General features: G+C 47.9%; 1 protein-coding gene across 1 annotated transcript in view; it reads left to right on the plus strand.

Moving 5' to 3' along the window:
- The window catches only part of LOC137541535 (speedy protein 1-A-like), a 76,937-nt gene that overhangs the window by 20,749 nt on the left and 29,970 nt on the right, over positions 1–26,218 (plus strand). The gene's annotated exons all lie outside the window — the stretch shown is intronic.

Below are 26,218 nucleotides of genomic sequence, written 5' to 3' on the forward strand. Positions count from 1 at the left end.
GGCCGTCCGGAATCGCCGTGCCGGAGCCGGACCGCTTGCAGAACGGACGGAACGGACGCACGGCAATAGCAATGAAAGCCTATGCGTCCGTTCACATGCGTCCGTTCTGCCGGACCGGAGCCGGACCGGATCCGGACCGGATCCGGACTCCGGCGTCCGTTCCAACATGCGCTATTTTTTGGTCCGGCTCCTCCGGCAGCCGTATCCGGAGCGGAGCCGGACTGCACCATCCGGCCAATACAAAGCAATGAGAGCCGGAGAGCGCACAACACACTGGCTACAAAAACCGGACGTTCTACCCCACTTCCTATGCATTTTGGATGGGGACCACATGGGCCCAGCGTTCAAAGAGTGGGGCAGCAGCGATTTCATGCTGGAGCTCGTTTTGGCAGCAACATGTCTGATGTCTGATAACGAGGAGGCGAACAACAGGAAGGAGAGAATTCCCAGGTTTACGAGTAAAAAATGCCTGGATCCATGGTCCCAACTGCATTCTCTGTATCCACGGATGGTCTCCACACGTCCACCTGTCTCCAACAATGACCCCAGACCCTTCTGCTGACCTCCCAGACCCCAGGTATTTACAGGATGTTATCTCCTTAAGAAACCGGATCCGGACCGCAACCGTGTTCACACCGCACGGAAACCGGATGCAAACGGACCGGATCCGGACCGGATCCGGATAGGAACCGTACGGATCAGGTCCGGTCCGGCTCCGGTGCGGTCCGGACATCCGGTGCGGTTTTGACAAAACCGCAAGTGTGAACGGGGCCTTAGTTTGAGTGATCGAACAGCTGTAAAACTACAGTGTTTAAACAATATAGGTGGAAGGGGAGTGGCTTGTGTAATTTGGGTGGTGCTATGGACCCGTGCTTGGCAGGAACGCTCTAATACTGTAAGTGATGACATGGGCAGAAGTCTGAGAAACCCAAGATTGGTAACTAAATTATTACTTAAAAAACCTGGAAGGTAGAAGTCTAATATTACTTGACTGCTGGAGGGATTATTATTAATAAATTATTGGGTAAAGTAAATGTATACTGTGTAATATCAATGAAGACATAACCAACCACACAACATGACCAACCGCACAACAAGTTGATTACCTGATCAGTATTACACCCATTGTTCTTTGCGCCTGCTGGAAGCCACTCGCCAGCGTCCCTCCGCCTCAGTATAGCAATAGAAGCATTGTCAGCCAAAGTCTGATGAAGCATGTGTACAGTGCCATTAGTGCCCTGTCAGCTGGCAAGGATCACTGCAGCCAAATACTCACCTTTAGAGGTCTTCTGGATCTGTCGCCGGAGTGCACCAACTGTGTACAGACGAGTCATCAGCCTCCGCACACAATGCATCTATTGCTCTGCAGAGGTGGCAGAGGGACGATGAGCTTGTGCAACAGAGCAGATTCTGGTAGGCGGTGAGAACATTGACATTGTGTGCCACGGCTGAGTTCAGTCCAGCGTCAGGCAGGCCTCTGAACCAGCCCCCCGCTGTCTTGTTTAAATGCTTTTTTGCAAGCGTGCAGAAAAGCACGTGGTGGCTTCCAGCAGGGCTTCCCAGCGATCGTCAGTTTTTGTTACCCCATACAGCACAGAAGTATGGTGCGAAACAACCCCTTTTCTGCCATGGTTGCCTCAGACGATGGGAGAAATAGGGATCAAAATGCTGCGTTTGCGTAAATGATGTTCTAGCGTCGGTTTGATTAAATTAAATTTAGTAATGTGAATTCAATTTCTTTTACATGTTTTTGTGGTTGTAACTACTACTCAAAATGTATTCTAGACACTTGCGAGTCACATTTTGGTAAGTTGCAGCCAAAAATCGAATGAAAAATTAATTGAACCGCTTTTTGCACAGAAATCCTGCAAAAGCTGAACACCAGGGAGATTAAAAAGAACCTGAAGAGAGAGGAATACAGAGGCAGCCATCTGCATTCCCTTATTAACGCTGCCAGTTGCCTGGCTGTCACACTTTAGTGGTTTAGAATCCCATACCTGCAACAGGCATACAGCCAGTGGAGTCAGGCCAGAGTCAATGCATATGATCTGCAGGATCATTCTAGGCCAGCAAGTTTAAAGAGACTCTGAAGCGTTATCTACCCATTTTATTTCAGAATCCTCTAGCAGTATGAGCTAAGACTATTCGCTGCATCCCTGCGGCAGTACAAGGTCTTTATCCCCAGCCAAATCCCAGGGCCTGTGCTGTAGCTCTGCCTCCAGTCCATTCAGTCACTGCTGATTGCCGCTTCTCAGTCTTCTTTCAAAGAGAGGTGAGGGGGGGAGGCTATTGAATGGACTGGAGGCAGAGCTACAGCACAAAGCTTTGCCTCCTCCAGGAAGTATCAGAGGATTCTTTCCGGGTGGTCAACAAACTGGTACGGCTGCGGTGAATAATCTTAGCTCATACTACTGAAGAGGACACTGAAATAAAGGCGGTATTTAACACTTCAGACTCTTTAACCACTTCGGTACCAGCAGGCTCTGCCCCCTTAAGGGCCAGAGGCTGCCGGGACACTAAAACGCCGCATACCAACGAATCGCCGCAATAATCCGTTGCTCCCGACGGTCATGCTGGTCTGTCCCCACCGCAGGCTGCTCTCTCTGCCGTCTCTATGACGGCAGAGCGCTGTGCACCGCTCAGGAGCCGCTTTCATTGGCTCCTGACCCTGTCACTCAATGTAAGCCAATGGGATTGGCTTACAGTAATGACAGGGCCAGGAGCCAATGAAAACGGCTCCTGCCCGGCTCACATTGCTCTGCCGTCATGGAGGCAGCACATTGCAGCGGGTAGAGAGCGGCGGGAACGTGCGGTGAATGGGACGTGGAGTTTACGTTCGGTCAGAACCGCAGCGCCACCCGCCCGACGTAGATTTAAATTGCGTCGGTCCGCATTTGATTAAATTTCAATAGACAGTATCAACAAAAAAACAACAATAACATTCCTATAGGGCTGTCACATTGATTGCAGTGCAGCCCATTCCATCAGGGTAATGCAAAGCATGCAGTGTGTTTACAGGGCAACATGTGTGTGTACAGCTGAAGTGAGGGATACGTGGTTGCAACATGCTTAGTGTGAAAGGAGCCTTAACCTCCTTGCCGGTTATCCCGAGCTCAGCTCGGGTAACCTGCGCAGGAGGATTTCTCAGGCTCGCTGGGCGAATTTTCACAATTTTTTTTTATTGCACGCAGCTAGCACTTTGCTAGCTGCGTGCATATCCCGATTGCCTCCACTCGCCGCCGATTCGCCGCTACCCGCCGTGCTCCCCCCCCCCCCCCCCAGACACCTTGCGCAGCCTGGCCAATCAGTGCCAGGCAGCGCTGAGGGGTGGATCGGGATTCCCTCTGACGTCCCGACGTCCATGACGTTATCCCGCCCCGAAGCAGAGCAGGAAATCCCGTTCTGAACGGGATTTCCTGCTTGCAAAGATCGCCGGCGGCGATCGAAACATGTAGGAGGATGCCGCTTGTCAGCGGCTATCATGTAGCTAGCGCTAGGCTAGCTACATTAATTTAAAAACATTTTTTTTTTAAAAGTGCTGTGCCGCCACCCTTGCCGACAGAATTGGAACGGCAAGGGGGTTAAAGGGAACACGAGGTGAAAGGATATGGAGGCTGCTATATTTCCTTTTAAACAGTAACTGTTAGGCATACAATCAATTCTCTATTAGTAGCTGTTATACAAGTAAAATGGGATGCTAACCAGGCAGTTTAAAAGTTAATATAAATCAATCTCACTTTTTTTCCTAATTGATTTCCATTCCTCATGCCTCCTGGCTCATCTTGTACACAGCTGCAAAAGGGAAGTTGCGTCACATGCTAATTCAGCCTTGATTGGCTGAAGTATCTGTCCCATTCGTTTTTCCCCTCACACCTCTGTGATTGGCCACTTTTTCTCCTTTACATTGGTGGCCACTGCCAGCTGCTAGGGTGCAGAAAGGGGGGCCAGAAGCTGTCCCGTCACTGTCCTTGGCCCCCCAGCCCATTGTAGTGTGCCATGTCCGCACTCCCGCTGCATCTGTCTCCCACAACATGCCCCATTGGCATCCCCTCTCCTCCCTGCACTATTACAGAACACAGCGGGGAGGGATAAAAGCAGCAGACACAGACTCACCTACTAATGGTTCCAGGCGCTGGAGTTCCCATCTATACTCTGCACTACCACCGGTGATTTGTAATGTTTTTACAAATGGGATGATTTGTGTGATTTAAAAAATAAATACAGGATTCACATCCCTCAAGTGGGATCACACACAGCATTACATTAGCAAGATCTTTTCAAATCACAAGTGCTTAGTAAATTGCTGCTAGTGGGTTCCATGCCTAATACCTTCACAGACCCTGAACAAGCATGCAGATCAGATGTTTGACTAAAGTCTAACTGGATTTGCCACATGCTTTATTCAGACACTACTGAAGCCTGTTTAGTAACAAACTGCTGGTGCACTCTCCACAAATACACTGGCTGTTTATAAACGTCCAGTTGTCATTAAGTGGTGAAACCAGTGAAGTGTACTCTGTGTGTGTATTTACTTTGCCATTTACATACAAAATGGGACCAATATACTGTATATAACGGTATGAAAAAAAGAAACAAACACAAATGCAAGTTGTAGGGCTTTATTTTTTTAAATAACCTACACTCAAGTTAATGGCAAATTATGATAAAAATAGATAATGTGAGGGGAGAGAGACAGATAGATCCAAAAAGAAAAGCCCATTGATGCTTTACAGACTTCTCCATCAAGACACTAACAACATTTTCCTCGTGTCCAATTAAAATCGCCTTTACTAAAATATTAGCCAGTCCAATGTGGAGCAGGATTCAAGTATAATGTTTAAAATGCAATTCCTCCCTGGAGCCTCCCCAATGGCTTGAAAGAAACATCCAGGTCTTCAGTCCTTACTCCTCACTTTAAGTAGCCACAAGCTGAAGTTCTGCAACTAGAGCCACCCAAGATACAATGCGGTGGCCCAATGTCCCACAGGGCGCCGGTGCAGTGCGTCGTGACAAGTAATGCTTTCATACAAAAAAAGTTTCAACAAGTTTGGTCTCCATTGCACTTCTACAAAAAGTACTCTTCACATTAAATACAATTCTGTGTTAAAAGCATTTCCTCAAATGAAGGTCAAATGTTCCTACAATGGTACAACTGTCTTGATACTTTTTTTGCTACTAAGATACAGGATTAAATACTTAAAATAGTGGACAATAGATATTGGGCAGAAAAAAAAATTCACATTTCTTTAAAAAAAAAAAAAAAAAATCCCCTTTAGGAAATCTGACGAAAGGGAAAAAAAAAATAAAAGTCACATTTTGTATTTAAGACGGAATCTAGCAGAATAATAAAATACATATACATGAATTATTGTTCCTACCAGAGAGTTAGTAATTTCCCTGGCATCATGATTTTTAACTCGCACACCTCTGTCACACTACATGGCCAGACAGATTGTGTCATTTCCTGTTTCTAGCTTCCTGTGTCACCTGCCTGTAGAGGCAGCAAATCAGCATCACACTGCTCACTCGCCATCCAATGAGCAGGCACGTGACACAATCAGGCTATAAACCAGAACACCATAGTGACTATTCTTACTTTCCCGGTACATAAAAGCAATCATGTATATGTACTTCAACAATTCATTTTAGCCATATTCCTAAAGTTCTACCATAAGTCTTCAAGCCATTCATAATTGGTTTGAACACAGGACTCGAGCATATAAAAACTGGAGAAGAGACAAACCCCCATCTACAACAATCAAATATTTTTTTGCACTTTACAGAGAAAAACAATAGTTGGAATCTGATTGAAGATTATTTAATTACCACATTTTACTCAGTCTAATGCAAACAGCATATATGGCATTATGTCATGAGCTGCAAAAGAAGGGTACCATCAGCAGTAGTCTAAGCAACCAATCAAAACAGCCGTTACTAAAGGTGCGTACACACATGCGACTATAGTCGTTTGAAACGATCGTTCCCCGATCATTTCAAACGACGATCGTTTGAAAAAAAGCAGCTAACGACTATAAAGTCTAACGACGGACGAGCTATATCGTTTAAAACGAACTATCTAGCTTGGCGGATTTTTCCCAACGACGATCGTTTGCAAAAGTAGCACATCGTTGGAAACGGTCGTTCGTACTAGGCTTGACATGCACATTTCACTATTTCTCCATGGAACTTTTCATTTTTATGCGCAAGCGCAATAGTTGCTTTATGTGATGTAACGTTCGTTTTAACGATCAGATCGTTACACACCTTTTAAAACTAACTTTACTTAGGTCGTTCTTTCTTCAATTAAAAGTTCGTTCGTCGTTCATAACGAACGATCGTTGTAGCATGTGTGTACGTAGCATAAAACTCGGATCAGATTCAGCCTCTGGTTGCTACACTGTGCATTTTGTTTCAAAAATAAGCTCTATGATTGGTTGGCCACTGGCAATGGACTGATGTAGTTTTATTCTCCAGTTTTAGGATGCATGGTCCAATTTCACTTTTAATGGGAAAACAGAGTCAATAAGACCCCACAGCTGCCAGACAAGACGCCCCCCTCTTTTCAGCAGAACAGTGTAACCAGGGTAAGGGGATATGTCCAGATGAAAGGGAAGGGTACAATTTATAGTTTTCTATTAAAATAGACGTCATTGCAAAAAAATCTTAACTGTAAAAACACACAGGATAGTTTATTTTTTTTAGTTCTATTATACAGACTTTTTTGAAAAGTGGATTTTTTTTAACGCCTGGTGACAACCTCCCATCTTAAAACACACGTAAAAACCGCATTGTCACAATCTCAGCTCATCCGTTTTGTACATCATAGGTATATATACTTCTTGTCCATGGGACAATACTGAAGGCAGCACATGGGGAAGTCATGTAAGTACCCAAAGTTTTCGACCAGTGGGGGGTACTTTGCTTACAATTCATGTCTCTATATTTTTCTCCACTTAATCTGCTGCATATCCCCTTCCCATCTTAAAATAAAATTAAGTTAATAAAAGGTAAGGCTCACAGCTCTCTAAAAGAAAAAATAAAATCCTTTCCGTGGTGACATCCAGGCTTAAAATAATTAAAACAAATTTAAAAACAAATAAAACATTGTCCCTCGCACACTCGTTAAAATTCATAGTCATCCTCAGTCATGTCAATAGCCCAGGCAAACTTTTCTCACTGAGTTTTGTTGTAGATCTTCTCAATAGGAATACCACATTTTTTACACCTAGGAGCAGAAAGAGAATGGTTAATATAATGCATTCTTCGCAACTAGGAAATCAAAACAAACCAGACAAAGATCCTCATCTTATCAATATTTAAGAGAGATTAAAAAAAAATTCTGCTAGGAGTAGCTAAAGTGGATCCGAGATAAACGTTTAGGGCTGGTGCACACCAGAGCGGGTCGTTTTTTCCACAAACGCAAACTCGGGTGCTGCAGCATTTTTTATATTTCTGTGGCGTTTCTGCCTCAATGTTAAAGTATAGGAAAGTGGAAAACCGCTCTGAAAAACATTCGATCAGAGCAGTTTTCCAGGCGTTTGTTACAGAAGCTGTTCAGTAACAACTTTACTGTAACAATATTTGAAATCTGCTACACAAAAACGCTCCAAAAAACATGCCTAGAATCGCTCTGAAATCTGCTTCAAAAACCTCAAGCGTTTTGAGGATCTGCTAGCGGTTTTTGGGTGTGCACTGGCCCTCACTCTTCACATAATTGTGTACCTTTCATATAGTTTATAGGGCATTCCTCAAGCCCAATACTTTTTGTTTTTTGTTTTAATACTTTTTATTCCCTATAAACTAAACAAGCCTCTGCCCACAGCTTCTCCAGTGCCTTGGCACTCACACCCATGTAGCAAGGGCTTACGGGAGCTCAGTCTAGGCAGGAAGAGGAGGAGGTGTTACTAGCCAGAGATTTCGGAGGGAGAGGTGAGGAGGAGAGGGGAGTGAAGTTTTCACAGGCTGAGGGCTGGAGATGCAGATCAGCTTGCCTGTGCTTAACGTGACAAACAGAACATGGCTGCTCTCATTGTATCACAGGAAGAAATAATCATATACTATTGAAGCTGTTTGCAGCTAGATTTGCTGTGTAAGCTAACTAAACTTTAGATAAGATATATGGAAAAGTTACTTTTTATAGTTAATTTTTCATCTCGGATCCGCTTTAAACTGAAGGCCAGGCAGGCAACCCACTTGCAGTAACGGTCGGCATTTTGGAACTAGCGTTTTCCGAATCGCTAAAGTACCGCTTTTTTCCTGCCATTGCGATTTTGCCCTTATTGGCTTTAATGCAATCGCTCTAGCTCAATTGCAAGCATTTTTGTGACTGCAACGCTGCTATGGCCTCACTCCCATAGCCTTTCAGTAGCGAAGCATTTTTACAAGTCACCAGATACCTAGAAAGCATAAATCACAACTGAAAGCTCTCAAGTTGGCACTAGGCCTAAGGCCTCGTTCCCATCTAGCAACGCAGATGGCTGTGCGATCCGAACGCAGCTCATCCGATCGCCAGCCATCTGCGCCGCAGCCCGCTGCTGATCCCATCCATTGACAGTGATGGGATCAGCTCTGCGCTTGCGGGCAATATGCAGACAGCAGTACACAAGCACTTCCCAGCACATCGTACTGCTGCGCAGCGCAGTAGATGTGAGCGGTAGAAGGGCAGTCTATGCCCTTCTGCCGTTCCTGCGTTTTAGCACATCATACGCGCTTCCATATCCGTGCGGAAGCGCGTATGCTGTGAACGAGGCCTAAGGCTAGCTTCACACCAAGGTAGTGCACATCCTGGGAAAAAGGAAAAAAAAGGACTGAAATGTGACAGAGAGGAAAAGTCCCATCATGCGCTATGGGTGCAGTGCATACAGTGAAGCACAGTATAGTACATGAAAACTATACTTCTCTGGTGAATGAGATGCAAATGGTGCAAAGCTGATGCATGAATATGCATATTTATGCAGATTGAAAATGGGCCAATCGACTTCCAACTTAGGCCTCTTGCACACTGCAAGTGATTCCGATTCAGATTCCGCTTTTTAATCAGTTTTTACATCCGATTCCGATTTGCAGTGTGCAGGAAGCAAACTGCAAATCGGAATCGGAATCGGATGTAAAAACTGATTAAAAAGCGGAATCTGTATCGGAATCACTTGCAGTGTGCAAGAGGCCTTAGTATGGCTCAATTGATCCATTTTTTGAGCAGCGTAAATTTGCATAATTATTCATCAACTTGCATCTCACTAACCATCCCTAGTAACTGCACCAGGAAAGCTAAACTGACCCTTCTTACCCATGTTAGCTTTTCAACTGTTCTATGCTGACAATTGGCAAGAATACTTGCTGCATATTAATTTTTTTTTTTTTTTATAGAGCACTCGTGAGGGCTCAATGTAAAACTCACACTGGAGCCAATAGCTATGTAGCTAGTCTACTGGCCACTCGCTTGTAGTGCTGCACCTGCACCAACAATAGAGTACACTTGCACTTCCATCCCGTCTAGAGGGCCAATCACTGAGGATGTGGCCATCATTAGTGACTGGACAGTCGGATTAGGAAAATCAAGGCCAAGGCTTGGAAAGGAGAAGGGTTGTGGGTACAGCATAAGATACATCATTGTGACGTGATGCTGTGCAGTGTGTTATGTCTTGAAAAGGTTTGGAACCACAGCCAAGTAAGTGTTTATAGTAGGCCAAGTAATTCTAGCATATACAGTACGCTTTTATTTGATTGGAGTTCATGGAAAGAAGACACCCCAAGGTTTTCTGTGAGTTCATAGAAGATTTTATTTTTTTGTCACAAGGTAGTGGAAATGAATTTTTTTATTATTATTTTTCACAAAGTGTCATTTTCCACTAACTTGTGACAAAAAATAAAATCTTCTATGAACTCACCATACCCCTCACAGAATACCTTGGGGTCTCGTCTTTCCACAATGGGGTCACTTATGGGGTTCCTATACTGCCCTGCCATTTTAGGAGCCCTAAACCGTGAGGAGTAGTCTGGAAAGCAAATGAGTAAAATTGACCTGTGAAATCCTAAAGGTACTCATTAGACTGTGGGCCCCTTTGCACAGCTAAGCTGCAAAAAGTTTCACACATGTGGTATCGCCGTACTCAGGAGAAGTAGTATAATGTGTTTTTGGGTGCCCAATATAAGGAGTATAGCAGAAAGACATGTAGCACAATACATTTGGACAAAAACTTGTATAGAAATGTTACTTTATTTTAAAAATGTTACCACAGAAAGTTGAAAATATCCTTTTTTTGACCAAATTCCTGTCTTTTTTGATGAATATAATAAAAACGAAAAATCGCAGCAGCAATCAAATAGCACCAAAAGAAAGCTGTATTAGTGAGAAGTAAAGGAGGTAAAATGTGTTCGGGTGGTAAGTTGTATGACCGAGCAATAAACTGTTATAAGCTGCAGTGGTCTGAATTGTAAAAAATGGCCTGGTCTTTAGGGGGGTATAACACTGCAGTCCTCAAGTGGTTAACCGATAACAGAGTCCAGCCCTAGTCCATAGTTCAAATGATCCAACAGATGCCTGAAACAGGAAGTGTATATCTATGTAAGGGTTGGTAGATAGTCTTCAAAAATGGGTCCAGCGATGGTCAGTGGACAAAACTGTACTCCACCTATGATCCCGGGTGGTGGGTGGAGTTCCTCTTTAAAACAGAATTTGGGTTGATTACTCACTGGGATTTTTTTATGCCTGCCCGCCATTAGTAAACTATGTTCTGTGTCTACATAGATCTGAATTATAGGAGGCTGACATATATTATTTTTTATTTTTTTGCAACACAGATTAACACTCAACCAGAGACCTATCTGCAAATTCGACTCATAGAGGTTATAAGAGACAGGACCAAGCAATATTCATCTTCTCCAGTTTTCTAATTCTTATGACACAAATGTATAGAGCAAGTGTGTAAATCATCAAGAATAGTGGACTCATAATGCAAACTCTGTTATGTGAGAAAAGATGTCCACTGGAAAACAAAAAAATTCCACAAGCGCATCAATTCAAGTAAAAATGTTATCGTGTATCCAAAAAAATTACAAAAACATTAGTGGACACTGATATTCCCAAATGTCCTATTTATATATGGATGTACACTGTATGATATTTTTGATAGATTTACTCACTTTTATCAACATGTGATGCTTTCACGGCGATGACCACATTTTTCAAGTGTTCTTATCTTGCGATGGTCAATCAGATGCAAATAATTTCGAATTGTCGCAGGATTATGCAAAATTTGTATGCAAATTCATGCAGATTGGATATGGACCGATCAAATTGTACTTCAGCGGGACTTGAATGATTCTTTTTCAAGCTGCATACATTTGCATACAAAATTTTGCATAATGCTGCGTCATCTTAAAATGATTTGCATCTCATTGTCCATCTCTATTCTTATCTAATTTATCGGATACGCCCCGCACTAACATTTGTACTCATTCATATTTTCTATGTGTCTCCCAATTTCCTCCACTGTGGCCTGCCATTGGACCGTCAGTGTCTGTGTGGATCAGCTGTATTTATGGGCAATGCTCAATCAAATGATCAAGTGTAACGGCTGGCTGGTACGCAGTGCTTGCACTGACAACGACTGGCAGGGATGCACAGGGAAGCACAAGTTTATTCAGAGAAATGTAAACAGAAGTGATTGTGCAGACTGTGGTCTAACTCCTGGATACCGCCTAGCACGCCGCCAGTAGTTGGTACACGGATATCAATACAGATACAGGGATCAGGCAATCGGATAGTCAGACAGTAATCAGGTCGGTACACGGGTATCAATACAGGTACAGGAATCAAGCAATCGGATAGTCAGACAGTAATCAGGTCGGTACATGGGTATCAATACAGGTACAGGGATCAGGCAATCGGATAGTCAGACAGTAATCAGGTCGGTACACGGGTATCAATACAGGTACAGGGATCAGGCAATCGGATAGTCAGACAGTAATCAGGTCGGTACACGGGTATCAATACAGGTACAGGGATCAGGCAATCGGATAGTCAGACAGTAATCAGGTCGGTACACGGGTATCAATACAGGTACAGGAATCAGGCAATCGGATAGTCAGACAGTAATCAGGTCGGTACACGGGTATCAATACAGGTACAGGGATCAGGCAATCGGATAGTCAGACAGTAATCAGGTCAGTACACGGGTATCAATACAGGTACAGGGATCAGGCAATCGGATAGTCAGACAGTAATCAGGTCGGTATACGGGAATCAATACAGGTAAATAACCAGAGTTCAGGCCGGGTCGGTACAGTAGATCAAACAAAGTTAAGAGGATGAGACAAACGGGTAATTGATTTCAGGCTGGGTCATACACATGTATCAAAAACGAGCAATGTAACTATTATACACTATCCTAACTTACTCAGCTCAGGAGCAGCTACCTAGCTAGCCTAGCGTATGCTATAACTGGCGCGGCGTTCCCGGAAGCCTTAAGATGACCTGATGACGTCACCTTCGGAACACGCGCCGCCCCCTGGTGTACGGCGTGCGCCCTTTGAGACGCACGCTAGCAGAGGAGGAAGAGTCCGTGGAGCGCAAGCCGGAAGAGGACGCGCCTCCACAGGAGCGAGGATCAGGTAGTATCGTTACAGTACCCCCCCCCCCCCCTGAGGAGTGACCTCCGGACACTCCAACCCAGGTTTATCTGGAAATTTAGCATGAAACTCCCGGATCAATTCAGGAGCATGTACCCGTCGGGCCGGAACCCAACACCTCTCCTCTGGCCCGTATCCCTTCCATTCCAGGAGATACTGCAATGAATTCCTGAATCTTCTGGAATCTAAAATCCTATCAACTTCATATTCGGTTTCCCCCCGTATAATGACTGGTGGAGGAGGAGCAGCGGAAAGTTGAGCGGACTCGGCCGGTTTTCGAAAGTGACACATGGAACGAATTCCCGATTTTCATGGATCCTGGTAACTTCACCTTGTAGGCCACCCTATTCAGTCTCCTAAAGATAGGAAAGGGGCCTATAAACCTGGGACCCAGTTTTGGCGTAGGTCGACGCAATGGAATATGTTTCGTCGACACCTAGACCAGGTCCCCAGGTGAAAACCGTGGCTCAGACGACCTGCGCCTATCAAAGGCGGATTTCTGCCTCTGCACTGCGGCTTGCAAATTCTTCTCGGTTTCCTTCCATACTTCCTCCATATGCTGCAGTCTTTCCTCCAGGACCGGTAAGTTGGACGGCGGTCCCACCAGAAGAGAAAACTTTGGGTCAAGGCCGTTAACTACTTTGAAGGGAGACCTGCCCGTGGATGAACTCATCCAGTTGTTAAGGGCGAACTCTGCAAATGGGAGGTATTCGGCCCACTGTTCCTGGTTGCTGGAGACAAAGCAACGTAAATATTGCTCCAAGGATTGATCTTTCGGTCTGGCTGTTGGATTCAGGATGAAATCCTGATGAGAACGCCAGATCAATCCCCAGGCGAGAGCAAAATGACCTCCAAAACTTAGAGACAAATTAAACCCCTCGATCCGAGGTCACCCTTTCCGGGATACCATGGAGCCTGAATACATGGGTAACAAATAGGTCGGCCAATTCTGTGGCTGATGGTAATTTGGTCAGAGGAATGAAGTGAGACATTTTGCTGAATCGGTCAGCGACCACCCAAATTACCGTGTATCCCTCCGATGGTGGCAAGTCCACGATAAAATCCATGGACACATCGGTCCAAGATTTGGACGGTATGGGCAATGGAAGAAGGGAACCACTGGGGGCAGTTCTAGACGCCTTGTTGCGGGCACAAACCGGACATGCTTTGACAAAGGCTCGCGTATCTCTAGGTAAGGAGGGCCACCAAACCAAGCGCGCCAGAAGCTCCTGAGTTTTGGCTTGACCGGGATGACCTGCCAACTTGCTTTCATGAAAGTGCTGCAGGACCTGTAACCTCAAAGGCAGAGGAACATACAGAACCCCTGGAGGCTTCCCGGAGGGAGCATCGTCCTGAAGGCGAGACAACTTCTCCACCAGGTCCCCATCAGGACTAGGAGTGGTCGTGGCGGCGACAAAGCAGTGAGCCGGCAGGATGGGTTCAGGGGTCTGAGAGCGAGGAGGATTCGGGCCAAAGTAACGGGACAGGGCGTCCGCCTTAACGTTCTTCGAGCCAGGTCTGTACGTGATTGTAAATTTAAACCTAGTGAAGAACAGAGTCCACCTGGCTTGTCTGGGGTTCAATCACTTGGCAGACTCGATGTATTCTAGGTTTTTGTGGTCTGTGAAGACCGTAATCGGAGAATTGGCCCCCTCCAGCCAGTGCCTCCATTCCTCGAAAGCCCACTTGATGCCCAGCAACTCGCGATTGCCGATGTCATAATTTTGCTCCGCTGGGGAGAATTTCCTAGAAAGGAAGGCACACGGATGCAACCTCTCCGGGGAGCCAGAATACTGGGAGAGGACTGCCCCTACGCCCAGTTCGGAAGTGTCAACCTCGACCACGAACGGAAGCGAGGTATCCGGATGCACCAAAAGCGGGGCCGAACAGAAGGCCTCTTTCAAGACTTTGAAAGCTTGACAAGCCTGGGGAGTCCACTGGGTAGGATCTGCCCCTTTCTTAGTCAGGTCGGTCAGTGGCGCCACCTGGACTGAAAACCCTTTGATAAATCGCCTATAAAAATTGGCGAAACTCAGGAATCGCTGCAGGGATCTCAGGTCAGTGGGCTGGGGCCAACTCAACACCGCGGAGACCTTGGCCGGATCCATCGCCAGTCCTGTACTAGAGATAATGTAGCCCAGGAAGGGCACCTGATTGGCCTTGAAGGTACACTTCTCCAATTTGGCATATAAATGATGCTCTCTCAACTTCTGGAGAACTGCCCGGACTTGCTCCCGGTGGACTGACAAGGATGGGGAAAAGATTAAAATATCATCCAAATAAACGATAACAAATTTCCCCAAGAAGTCCCGCAAGACGTCGTTGACGAATTCCTGGAAGACGGCCGGGGCGTTACAGAGCCCGAAGGGCATGACCAAGTACTCATAGTGCCCCTCATGAGTATTGAAGGCCTTCTTCCACTCATCCCCCTGGCAAATCCGGATGAGGTTGTACGCCCTCCTCAGGTCCAGTTTGGTGAAAACTCGCGTCCCAGCAATTTGCCCGAACAGGTCATTAATTAACGGCAGAGGGTACCGATCTTTCACTGTTATTCTGTTCAGTCCCCTGTAATCGATACAGGGCCTGAGACCCCCATCCTTTTTCTCTACGAAATAGAAGCCGGCCCCTGCCGGAGAATTGGAAGGCCTATTGAACCCCTTCTGCAAATTCTCCTTGATGTACGTCCTCATAGCTGTTCTCTCAGGGGCAGAGAGGTTAAACAGGTGGCCCCGAGGAGGCGTGGTCCCAGGGAGTAGGTCAATGGGGCAGTCATATGAGCGGTGCGGAGGCAGCTCATCAGCCGCGCAGGGAAAGAACACATCAGAGAACATGCCATATGGTTCAGGGATGGAAAGAGGCTCCACCTGAGTGCTTCGGAGAGGCAGGGCAGAAATACAGTTATTCAGACAGAAGCCGGACCACTTGACCAGCTGACCCGTCTGCCAATCCAGTACTGGGTTGTGTTGCCCTAACCACGGTAACCCTAACACTAAGGGGGTGGAAGGCATTCTCAACAGGAGGAAGGTGATTTTCTCCGAATGCAGTGCCCCAATCGTAAGGTGCAACTCTGGCGTTACTGCCATGGGCTGTCCCAACTGTAAGGCCTGGAACCCACTGAAAACCGCAAACGCAAAACGCAACCGCTAGCGTTTTGTCTGAGCGGTTTGCAAGCGGATTCATGCGCGTTTTTGGTCGTGTTTTGCAACATTGTATTTTTTTCCCCAGCGGGTGCCTAGCGTTTTGCGTTTTGCGTTTTTATCCTGATTGGTCCTGTGAATTATTTTTCATTTTGTTACAGTGTGCTGAACCGCAAAACGCTAGCAAAACCGCTCAGTTTAGGTTTTGCTGAGCGTTTCCGCTAGCGGTTCAATACTTTACATTGAAGCGCTAACGCTCCCAAAATGCTGCATGTCCTGCGTTTGCGTTTCTGAGAAACGCAAACGCTCCTGTGGAAGTTGCCCCATCCATTAACATTAGCCCAGCGTTTTGGCAAACTGCTAGCGTATCGCAGTGCTGCCAAAACGCTGCCAAAAGCGCTCCTGTGGGTTCCAGCCCTGATGGAGAATCGTCAATGGCAGTAACTTGGATCTGCTTCTCCAGCGGGAGAGCAGGAATATTCAGTCGTTGGGCCACTGCAAGGTCCAGGAAATTCCCAGCGGCCCCGCTGTCAATAAACGCCTGCCCAGTAAATGTCCGCTCCTGCCAATCCAAACAGACGGGAACCAGAAACCGTTGGTTGATTGGAGGAATATTCTGTCCGCCCAAGAAAGCTCCCTCTAACTCCCCTAGGCATTGGCATTTCCCGACTTTTTCTCGGGGCAATTCCGCACAAAATGTCCTGTTCCCCCACAGTATAAGCAGAGCCCCTGCGAGCGCCTCCTGGATCTCTCTGCTACTGAAAGCTTAGAGGACCCAATTTGCATGGGCTCCTCTTCGGTAGCAGCGGCAATAGGGGGAGCTACAGGCAGAGACGGGCTGCCACCTGCCGATCGCTCCTGGCGACGCTGCCGGAGGCGACGATCCCCTCTGATAGCCAGGGTCATTGCTTCATCCAAGGAAGCAGGGGGTGGAAAATTGACCAGGAGATCCTTCACTGGATCTGATAACCGTGGATAAACTGGTCTAACAATGCGGGATCGTTCCAGTGGGTATCCACGGACCACCGCCGGAATTCAGCGGCATAGATCTCCGCTGCATTCCTACCCTGTTTCAAACCCCGAAGCTTCTGTGAGGCTGTGGAGGTGGCATCAGGGTCAGAGTACAGGACTCCCATGGCCTCAAAGAACCCTTCCACGGACGCAAGACCAGGGTGTCCCTGGGGAAGGCTGAAGGCCCAAGCCTGTGGGTCCCCTTGCAGTAAGGAAATTACTAGCGCAACTTTCTGGATTTCTGAGCCAGAGGACCTGGGTCTTACAAAGAAGTACATTAAGCAAGAGTTTTTAAAATTGCTGAAAGTACTACGGTTGCCAGAAAACTTCTCGGGGAGCGGAAGTTTCGGTTCAGTTATTGGCCCCTCAGGAAGAGGGGGTGCCAGGGGTTCTGCAGCCGCTGCGGCTGCTGGGGGAACCGGCACTTCCATGCCCTCAGGAGGGGCATCTGCCGGAGCGGCTGCCGCCTGCGCCTGGGCCTGCACTTGGGCCTGCGCTTGTACCAGTGGAGTGACCATGTCAGCGAGGCCTTTCATAGCCTCCGTCAATGCGTCAATCTGACGCTGGAGGTCCTCCATACTGATGCTTTTTTTTGGGCTAGTTATAATGTAACGGCTGGCTGGTACGCAGTGCTTGCACTGACAACGACTGGCAGGGATGCACAGGGAAGCACAAGTTTATTCAGAGAAATGTAAACAGAAGTGATTGTGCAGACTGTGGTCTAACTCCTGGATACCGCCTAGCACGCCGCCAGTAGTTGGTACACGGATATCAATACAGGTACAAGGATCAGGCAATCGGATAGTCAGACAGTAATCAGGTCGGTACACGGGTATCAATACAGGTACAGGGATCAGGCAATCGGATAGTCAGACAGTAATCAGGTCGGTATACGGGAATCAATACAGGTGGATAACCAGAGTTCAGGCCGGGTCGGTACAGTAGATCATACAAAGTTAAGAGGATGAGACAAACGGGTAATCGATTTCAGGCTGGGTCATACACATGTATCAAAAACGAGCAATGTAACTATTATACACTATCCTAACTTACTCAGCTCAGGAGCAGCTACCTAGCTAGCCTAGTGTATGCTATAACTGGCGCGGCGCGGCGTTCCCGGAAGGCTTAAGATGACCTGACCTTCGGAACACGCGCCGCCCCCTGGTGTACGGCGTGCGCCCTTTGAGACGCACGCTAGCAGAGGAGGAAGAGTCCGTGGAGCGCAAGCCGGAAGAGGACGTGCCTCCGCAGGAGCGAGGATCAGGTAGTATCGTTACATCAAGTCATCGTTTGTGTTCTAATCAGTAAATTGTTGATAGATGACTGTATCAAGCAGCCACAAGGTAGTCTCTTATTTATTAAAGAGGCACGGTAGTAACATATAGTAGAATATAGTTAAGTATTCAGGATATGCACTTTTACAATAATTTTCCTGGTTTCAGCACCAGAAACACTTCCTATAGGTAAATATTGCAGTATACTAATATGTAGCCCCGCCCTCTCAGTGATGTCACAGCCTAGGCTGTTTAGCTATGCGGAATTCTCCATCTTGAGCAATCTGAGAGACCAGGTATATTTTGTACTAGCTTTGGAATTCTCAGTAATGAAACATTCACAATGGGGAGTTGCATCGTTTTATCTGTAAAAACAGAGGGGAAAAGTGGGGTCCATTAAAAATGGCGCCAGTTACCGTAGTTAAAAAACGGCGCCCCATAGAGAACCACTATCGCTAGTTATTTTTCGTTTTTGACAGCTAAAAAACGGCTCCGGCTTTAAAAACGAAATTTATCGTTTATATTTATATTTGTATTGCTCCCAAACGATATGTTTCGTTTTAACCCCTGCTTTGCTGCCGTTTGGAAAATATCTGCCCGCCGGCTTTAATGTTTAATAGCAAAGCCCCCTTAAAAGCTAAAAACACCAAATTTGCAGGGAATGTTAAGAAGAAAATTGTGAACAAGAGAAAAAATTTTTTTTTCAAAAAGAACTTATAGTTTTTGAGAAAATCGATTTTGAATATTCTTCTTCTGACCGTGGGAAGATTAAACGCCCGCCGACTTTAGCGGTTAATAGCAAAGCCCCTTTAAATGCCAGAAACACCAAATGTGTAGGGAATGTTAAGAAGAAAATTGTGAACAAGAGGAAAAATGTTTTTTTCAAAAAGACCTTATAGTTTTTGAGAAAATCAATTTTAAATCTTCAAAGAGGAAAATGTATCTATTTAAATAGCGTACTGACATTTCCGCGGCGGAAACAATTACCACCGACTTTAGCAGTTAATAGCAAAGTCCCCTTAACTCCTAGCAACACCAAATTTGCAGGATATGTTAAAAAGATACTGGGAAACAATATTTTTAAAAAAAAAATTGAATTTTTTTTTTTAAATTTAAATTTTTGAGTTATGTTCAGAGTGTGGGGATTTTTTTTGAAAAAAATGACGTGGGGTCCCCCCTCCCGAGCCTCTGTAACCCCTTGTCCCCCATGCAGGCTGGGATAGCTAGAATGCGGAGCCCCGGCCGACTGGGGCTTCGCACCCTGAGCTATACCAGCCCGCATGGTCCATGGTATGGGGGGGCTTCGGGGGGAGAGGCGGCCAAGCCTTCCCCTCCCGCCCGGAGCCCTTGTCCAATCCATGGACAAGGGGCTCTTCCCCACCTCCGGTGCCCCAGGAGGAGGTGGGGGCGACGACTCCCTGGGGGGGGGGGGTTCATTAAGAAGGGGAACCCAGATGCATGCCCCCCTCCCAGGAGAAATGAGTATAGGGGTGCACCCCTTACCCATTTCCATAAAGGGTTAAATGAAATAGAAACGCAACAACGAGAAAAGTCCTTTAATGTTCTAAATTAACCAGAAATACTTACCTGTACCTTTAACAAAAAATCCCAAGCCAATTAGGTCCCACGACAGTATCCTCCATCTTGCGATCTTCAGAAATACTTACCTGTACCTTTAAGAAAAAAATCCCACGCCATTATCCTCGGAAAAGGTCCCTCGCTATAATCTGTTATGTCCCACGACGACAGTATCCTCTGTCTTGCGATCTTCAGAAATACTTACCTGTACCTTTAAGAAAAAAATCCCACGGCAATTAGGTCCCACGACAGTATCCTCTATCTTGCGACCTTCTGATACATGTTGATTGAAGATCTCCGCCGCCCCGACGCCACACACGCCGCCTCCGCCGCACTGCTCTTAGCTATACTAAGTATAGCTTAGAGCAAAAAGCATCTTTAAATTTTAGCTCCAATGGTCCCCATTGGTTCCTTAACAGACCAATGGGGATCAGGAGGATCCCCATTGGTCGATAAGGAACCAATGGGGAGCCTTGGAGCCAACATTTAAAGATGCTTTTTGTTCTCAGCTATACTAAGTATAGCTGAGAGTGCATCTCTACAGACGCATTAGCGCTGGCTGCCGCTGCCCTCCCTGCCTCTCTCACACCTGTCACCCTCACCCATGCTGGCGGGGAAAAAAGGGCACAGGCAGCTAGTGGACAAAAAGGCCGCCGCCATTCACTCTCATAATAAATAACGTTTAATGGGCACCGAGCAGGAAAAAAGGGCGCCGGACATAAATAACGTTTACAAACGGCGCCCGGAGATTTTTAATGATTTATAAGTGTGCTTGTGGTGATTAACGTTTATAAAATGCACCCGTGCCGAATAACGTTTATAAAAATACTAAACATATTTATCTTATTTAACTAATTAAAACATTATTTAAAGTTTTATCCCTTACTGTTTGTAAAACATTATTATTCACAAAATAAAGGGATCAGTACGTAACGTAAATTGCAATATATTTTTTGCAGCCACAATTAGTAAAACATTATTATCCACATAATAAAGTTGGGTCTTAGGTTTAGGCACCACCAGGGGGGTCTTAGGTTTAGGCACCACCAGGGCGGTCTTAGGTTTAGGCACCATCAGGGGGGTCTTAGGGTTAGGCACCACCAGGGGGGTCTTAGGGTTAGGCACCACCAGGGGGGTCTTAGGGTTAGGCACCATCAGGGGGGTCTTAGGTTTAGGCACCACCAGGGGGGTCTTAGGTTTAGGCACCACCAGGGGGGTCTTAGGTTTAGGCACCACCAGGGGGGTCTTAGGGTTAGGCACCACCAGGGGGGTCTTAGGTTTAGGCACCACCAGGGGGGTCTTAGGTTTAGGCACCACCAGGGGGGTCTTAGGTTTAGGCACCACCAGGGGGTATTAGGTTTAGGCACCACCAGGGGGGTCTAGGGGTTAGGGATAGGGAGGGTTCTGTGTAAGAGTAGGCTTAGGTATAGTTTTAGTAAAATTTTAGTAATACTTACTAATGTTTTACAACACTTATTACGAACGTAGTTATATTTATATCATCGTTATAAAGAATATTTTCAGATTTTATTATAAGAACAAACCATAAATGAAGGTTATTCACAATAATATACAATTATAACAATTAAACATATATTATTGTTTTTTTAATAAACGTAATTATAAGTTTAACTTTTGAAACAGGGAAGATTAACGTTTTCACAATTGCCGATTTCATAAACATTATTTAATGATTTATAATTTTGAAAATTATTTGTAAACGAAACATAGCACACTATTTTTATGAACGCTATTAATGATTAATTATTAATTAGCGTTTACACCCTGCGCCCTTTTTGTCCGGGCGCCCTTTTTGTACGTACGCCATGCTGGCACCCATGGGTGCATTGGGTGCCAGCATGAGTGAGGGTGACAGGTGTGAGAGAGGCAGGGAGGGCAGCGGCAGCTAGCGCTAATGCGTCTATATAGACACACTCTCAGCTATACTTATAGCTGAGAGCAAAAAAGCATCTTTAAACTTTGGCTCCAAGGCTCCCCATTGGTTCCTTATCAACCAATGGGGATCATCCTGATCCCCATTGGTCTGTTAAGGCAGTGTTTCTCAACTTTTTTAAGCCAAGTACCCCTTATTGCTACTCCATCTCTACAAAGTACCCCCTGGACACACACACACACACACACACACACACACACACACACACACACACACACACACACACACGCTTGGAGAATGAGGGTGCTGGATGGGGAGAGGCAGATGAGGGTGCTGGGTGGGGAGAAACTGTTGAGGGACAGGTGAGGGTGCTGGCTGAGGCTGGCAGAGAGTGATGGGCGGTGAGGGACTGGAGAGGGTGCTTTCAGTGGCTGGCAGAGGGTGAAAGGTGGGAGAGACAGGTGAGGGTGCTGGCTGAAGCTGGCAGAGGGTGAAGGGTGGGAGAGACAGGTGAGGGTGCTGGCTGAAGCTGGCAGAGGGTGAAGGGTGGGAGAGACAGGTGAGGGTGCTGGCTGAAGCTGGCAGAGGGTGAAGGGTGGGAGAGACAGGTGAGGGTGCTGGCTGAAGCTGGCAGAGGGTGAAGGGTGGGAGAGACAGGTGAGGGTGCTGGCTGAAGCTGGCAGAGGGTGAAGGGTGGGAGAGAAAGGTGAGGGTGCTGGCTGAAGCTGGCAGAGGGTGAAGGGTGGGAGAGAAAGGTGAGGGTGCTGGCTGATGCTGGCAGAGGGTGAAGTGTGGGAGAGACAGGTGAGGGTGCTGGCTGAAGCTGGCAGAGGGTGAAGTGTGGGAGAGACAGGTGAGGGTGCTGGCTGAAGCTGGCAGAGGGTGAAGGGTGGGAGAGACAGGTGAGGGTGCTGGCTGACGCTGGCAGAGGGTGAAGTGTGGGAGAGACAGGTGAGGGTGCTGGCTGAAGCTGGCAGAGGGTGAAGTGTGGGAGAGACAGGTGAGGGTGCTGGCTGAAGCTGGCAGAGGGTGAAGGGTGGGAGAGACAGGTGAGGGTGCTGGCTGACGCTGGCAGAGGGTGAAGGGTGGGAGAGACAGGTGAGGGTGCTGGCTGACGCTGGCAGAGGGTGAAGTGTGGGAGAGACAGGTGAGGGTGCTGGCTGAAGCTGGCAGAGGGTGAAGGGTGGGAGAGACAGGTGAGGGTGCTGGCTGACGCTGGCAGAGGGTGAAGTGTGGGAGAGACAGGTGAGGGTGCTGGCTGAAGCTGGCAGAGGGTGAAGGGTGGGAGAGACAGGTGAGGGTGCTGGCAGGTGAGGGACTGGTGAGGGTGCTGGCTGAGGCTGGCACAGGGTGATGGGTGGTGAGGGTGCTGGCTGAGGCTGGTACAGGGTGATGGGTGGTGAGGGACCTCCTCTTGTTCCCCTGTGTCACTTCTTGTGCCCCTGGCTCCCCCCCCCCTTGTCACCTTTTGTGCCTGAAGCTTCCCGCGTATGATCTCTTGTCCCCAAGCTTCCCCCCTGTGTTCTCTCTTGTCCCCCCACGTGTCATCTCGTCTCCCATATCACCTTTTGCGCCTCTGGCTTTCCCTGTGTCACCTTGTACCCCAGCTTCTGCCCACCATCTTTTGTCCCCCAGCTTCCCCATCATCTCTTGTCCCCCCACATTCCTCCCTGACATCTCTTGTTCCCCCAACTCCACCCCGCCCCCCTCATCTCTTGTCACCTTTTGTGCCCCCGGCTTCCCCCAAAGAGGCTTATCTGGCCAATATAGCACCTATGGCAAACACTAAGATTGCCCCCCACCTCCAGCATAGGTAGTGAGAGGAGTACACCCAGTATAATAGCCCGCCCCTCCGGTATAGGTGGTAAGAGTTGTCCCCCAGTATAAGTAGCCCCCCAGGAAGTGAGAGGTTTTCCCCCCATAAGTAGCCCTCCATCAATATAGGAAGTGAGAGATGTCCCCAGTACAAGAACCCCCCAGTATAAGTAGCCCCCCCCAGTCTAGGTAGTGAGAGGTATCCCCAGCACAGGCAGCCCCCCCCCCCAGTCTAGGTAGTGAGTGGTGCCCCCAGTGTAGGCACCCCCCCCTCAAGTTTAGGAAGTGAGTGGTGCCCCAGAACAGACAGCCCTCCCAGTATAGGCAGCCCCTCTCCCCCAGTTTAAATAGTGAGAGGTCCCCCCAGTACAGACACCCCCCCCCCCCCAGTTTAGGTAGTGAGTGGTGTCCTCGGTATAGGCAGCCCCACCAGTTTAAGTAGTCAGTAGTGCCCTCATAAGCAGCCCCCCCCAGTTCACCAATAAGTGGTCCCCCAAGTGGTCCCCGCAGTATGAGCGGCCTCTCACCCGTCCCTGTTACAGACCTGTCCAGTGCACACCATCCACGCTGCCTTCCTATCGCAGCCTCAGACCTCCGATCAGCGCTGCCTGCTGTCCCAGCTGCCTCCGCGTTACAGTAGCAATGATCATTACACTTCAGATCAACGGCACAGTGAAGGCGCATGGTCCCCACGCGGCTGATGGCTGTACTTCAAATGCGGAAGTGACTAATGACGTCACTTCGGCATATGCAGTACTGTGCGCAGGGACCATGCGCCTTCACTGTCCCCGTTGATCTGAAGTGTAGTGATCATTGCTACTGTAGCGCGGAGGCAGCGGGGACAGCAGGCAGCGATGATCGGAGGTCTGAGCGGGGATGGCAGGCGTACCCCCGGCAGTAGTCTCGCGTACCCCCAGGGGTACGCGTACCGCGTCTTGAGAAACCCTGTGTTAAGGAACCAATGGGGACCATTGGAGCTAAAATTTAAAGATGCTTTTTTGCTCTTAGCTATACTAAGTATAGCTAAGAGCAGTGCGGCGGAGGCGGCGTGCGTGGCGTCGGGGCGGCGGAGATCTTCAATCAAGATGTATCAGAAGATCACAAGATAGAGGATACTGTCGTGGGACCTGATTGGCGTGGGATTTTTTTCTTAAAGGTACAGGTAAGTATTTGTGGTTAATTTAGAACATTAAAGGACTTTTCTCGTGGTTGTGTTTTTATTTCATTTAACCCTTTGTGGAAATGGGTAAGGGGGGGTGGGCATCTGGGGGTCCCCTTCTTAAAGGGAACTCCCAGATGCCACCATGAACCCCCCCCCCCCCCCCCAGGAAGTCGTTGCCCCCCGCCTCCACCTGGGGCAAGGGAGGCTGGGAAGAGCCCCTTGTCCATGGATTGGACAAGGGGCTCCGGGGGGGAGGGGGAGGCTTGGCCGCCCCTCCCCCCCGGAGCCCACCCATACCATGGACCATGCGGGCTGGTATAGCTCAGGGTGCGAAACCCCAGTCGGCCGGGTTCTGCATTCTGGCTATCCCAGCCTGCATGGGGGACAAGGGGTTACAGAGGCTCGGGAGGGGGGAAATAAATAAAAAAAAAACGAGTGTGGGAAATAAATAAAAAAAAAACGACGTGGGGTCCCCCCTCCCGAGCCTCTGTAACCCCTTGTCCCAGATGCAGGCTGGGATAGCTACAATGCGGAGCCCCGGCCGACTGGGGCTTCGCACCCTGAGCTATACCAGCCCGCATGGTCCATGGTATGGGGGGGGCTCCGGGGGGAGGGACGGCCAAGCCTCCCCCTCCCCCCCGGAGCCCCTTGTCCAATCCATGGACAAGGGGCTCTTCTCCGCCTCCTTTGCCCCAGGTGGAGGCGGGGGGGGGGGGGCGATGACTCCCTGGGGGGGGGGGGGGTTCATGGTGGCATCTGGGAGTCCCCTTTAAGAAGGGGACCCCCAGATGCCCACCCCCCTCCCAGGAGAAATGAGTATAGAGGTACAAAGTACCCCTTACCCATTTCCACAAAGGTCTTTTGTGTTCTACATTAACCACAAATACTTACCTGTACCTTTAAGAAAAAAATCCCACGCCAATCAGGTCCCACGACAGTATCCTCTATCTTGCGATCTTCTGATACATCTTGATTGAAGATCTCCGCCGCCCCGACGCCACACACACCGCCTCCGCCGAGCTGCTCTCAGCTATACTTAGTATAGCTAAGAGCAAAAAAGCATCTTTAAATTTTAGCTCCAATGGTCCCCATTGGTTCCTTAACACACCAATGGGGATCAGGAGGATCCCCATTGGTTGATAAGGAACCAATGGGGAGCCTTGGAGCCAAAATTTAAAGATGCTTTTTACTCTCAGCTATAAGTATAGCTGAGAGTGCGTCTATATAGACGCATTAGCGCTAGCTGCCGCTGCCCTCCCTGCCTCTCTCAAACCTGTCACCCTCACCCATGCTGGCACCCATGGGTGCATTGGGTGCCAGCATGGGTGAGGGTGACAGGTGTGAGAGAGGCAGGGAGGGCAGTGGCAGCCAGCGCTAATGCGTCTGTAGAGATGCACTCTCAGCTATACTTAGTATAGCTGAGAACAAAAAGCATCTTTAAATTTTGGCTCCAAGGCTCCCCATTGGTTCCTTATCGACCAATGGGGATTCTCCTGATCCCCATTGGTCTGTTAAGGAACCAATGGGGACCATTGGAGCTAAAATTTAAAGATGCTTTTTGCTCTAAGCTATACTTAGTATAGCTGAGAGCAGTGCGGCGGAGGCGGCGTGTGTGGCGTCGGGGCGGCGGAGATCTTCAATCAACATGTATCAGAAGGTCGCAAGATAGAGGATACTGTCGTGGGACCTAATTGCCGTGGGATTTTTTTCTTAAAGG

Source organism: Hyperolius riggenbachi, chromosome 12, assembly GCF_040937935.1.
Source record: "Hyperolius riggenbachi isolate aHypRig1 chromosome 12, aHypRig1.pri, whole genome shotgun sequence".
Lineage (NCBI taxonomy): Eukaryota > Metazoa > Chordata > Amphibia > Anura > Hyperoliidae > Hyperolius > Hyperolius riggenbachi.